This window comes from Capricornis sumatraensis, chromosome 9 (genome assembly GCF_032405125.1).
Source record: "Capricornis sumatraensis isolate serow.1 chromosome 9, serow.2, whole genome shotgun sequence".
Lineage (NCBI taxonomy): Eukaryota > Metazoa > Chordata > Mammalia > Artiodactyla > Bovidae > Capricornis > Capricornis sumatraensis.
Window position 1 is genome coordinate 27,809,917 of NC_091077.1, and position 2,261 is coordinate 27,812,177.

At 34.4% G+C, this 2,261-nt stretch overlaps 1 pseudogene; it reads left to right on the plus strand.

Annotated features, from left to right (window-relative positions):
- The first annotated feature begins 374 nt into the window (after positions 1 to 374).
- LOC138086732 (U2 spliceosomal RNA) lies at positions 375 to 506 on the plus strand (annotated as a pseudogene).
- Positions 507 to 2,261: the final 1,755 nt, after the last annotated feature.

A 2,261-nucleotide genomic window follows, 5' to 3' on the forward strand; every position in this document is an offset into this window, starting at 1 on the left:
CCATTTCTCTTCTTGTCCATTTCACGCTACTTCAGAATAGGCTGTCTTCCTTCTCACCTAGTTTGTGGTAGGATATTTATTACCTCTCTCCGTACTTCCCATTTTGCCACTCTACAATAAAATAAACTCTTTTTTTTCTTAAAAGAATATCTTCCCCTAAAAGTTTTTATGCATACTACTACTTCAGCCTGGGGTATCTTTTCTGTCTCTGCCTCTTTAGCTGAAGAACTCCTATTTACCATTCATTACTTATATTACTTGTAATCCAGGGGGCCTTCTCAGACTCCCAATGCTGACTGTTCCTCCTTGCGCATGTTTCTGTCACAGCACTCATCACATCATGTTTTACCTGCAGATAGCCTAACTAGGTAGAAAGCTCTTCTCAGCCTTTTTGGCTAAGATCAAGTGTAGCATCTGTTCTTATCAGTTTAATATCTGATATTTTCTCTATCTGAGGCTATATATTAAATGGATTTTCAGAGCAGGGAGCTGCAATAGGAACTTACTCTGCAGGGAGAAAAAAAAGAAAATGAAAAAGGAAGAAAGAAGAAGAAACAAAGGGGGAAGCACTTTGAAAGCATACATATTATATCCAGCACTATGTACAGAGTCTTGAACATAGTTCAGTTCAGTTGCTCAGTCGTGTCCGATTCTTTGCGACCCCATGAATCACAGCACGTCAGGCCTCCCTGTCCATCACCAACTCCCGGAGTTCACTCAGAGTCACGTCCATCAAGTCAGTGATGCCATCCAGCCATCTCATCCTCTGTCGTCCCCTTCTCCTGCCCCCAATCTCTCCCAGCATCAGAGTCTTTTCCAATGAGTCAACTCTTTGCATGAGTTGGCCAAAGTACTGGAGTTTCAGCTTCAGCATCATTCCTCCCAGAGAAATCCCAGGGCTGATCTCCTTCAGAATAGTAGCCACTTAGTAAATATTTGTTATATTTTTAAAGAAGAGCAATATTCTCAGTGTCTGTCATTTTATCCAAAGCCAATGAAATGTTATTTTGGCAAGTAATATCCCCCATTCCAAATATTGTTAAAAACAGAATAAATTCTCTTTTAATATTGATTGTAGTTTAGCACAGATCTATCTTGAAAGTAGTAATTAAAATGACATTAAATAGTTTATTTGATATTTGCTATGTAGTTTATTATAGTTTTCTTCAAGGACCTGACCAGCTGGTTGATTCTCTGGAAACAAAATCTGCTGGTCTCTATGTATTTAAATTTTTTTACCAAAATAGTCATTGTGCTGAGTTTATGCCAAAAAAAAGTATTTAAAGTTATATGCTTTCTATGTAATGATCCTATATAGTTGGGTGAATGTTTATGAATTTGAATGTAATGCATTTAATTTTATTTCTAACCATTTTAGGCATATATATTAGACTATTTTCATGAATACTCTAATTGATTTCAGAGAGTACTGTTTCAACAGAGGGGAATATTTCAAATGATCTTCAGAAATATTTCACATGCAAAGGATAATTATTTACACATATTACTATGGCATCTGTATATCAAAGTATGATAAATATGGAGTATACAATTCTTTCTTTTCAATTCCCAAATCAATTTAGTGATCAAATGTTTGAAGGTACCTTCGTATAAAGTACACCAGAACAAGAGTAGAGCAAAATATTTTGCTTAAGCTCTATTAAAATATTTCTTTAAAAATGTATTCTGTAAGGTTGGTCAGGTCCTTGTAATAGCTATACTGGACATATTAATATTAGAAAAAGTAGGTTTGAGACAAGAAATATTACTTGAAATAAAGTCATTTCTTAATAATAAGAAGATCAACATATTAGGAAGATATAGCAATTACGAATTGTACATACACAGAACCAGAGCCCCATAATACATGAAGCAAAAAGTGAAATAGCTCAAGGAAGAAATAGACTATTCAACAATATTAGAGATTTCAATACCTATTCTCAGTCATGAAAAGAATAACTAGGCAGACAACCAGCAAAAATATAGAAGGTTTGAATACATTATCAACCAACTTGACTTATTTGACATCTATAGCCTGATCCATTCCAGTAATAGCAGAATACATATCATATCAAGTGCACCCTAACCATTCTCCAGACTATATGCTATGCCAGTAAATAAGCCCTATCAAGTTTAAAAAGATTAGAAAAACCCATCATCCAAGAAACAATAAAACCCAGAAAAAGGTAAAAATAAAAATTTCCTCTCACAATGAAACTATATGTTAAAATTCCAAAAGCGATTAATTCATGTAATGCTAA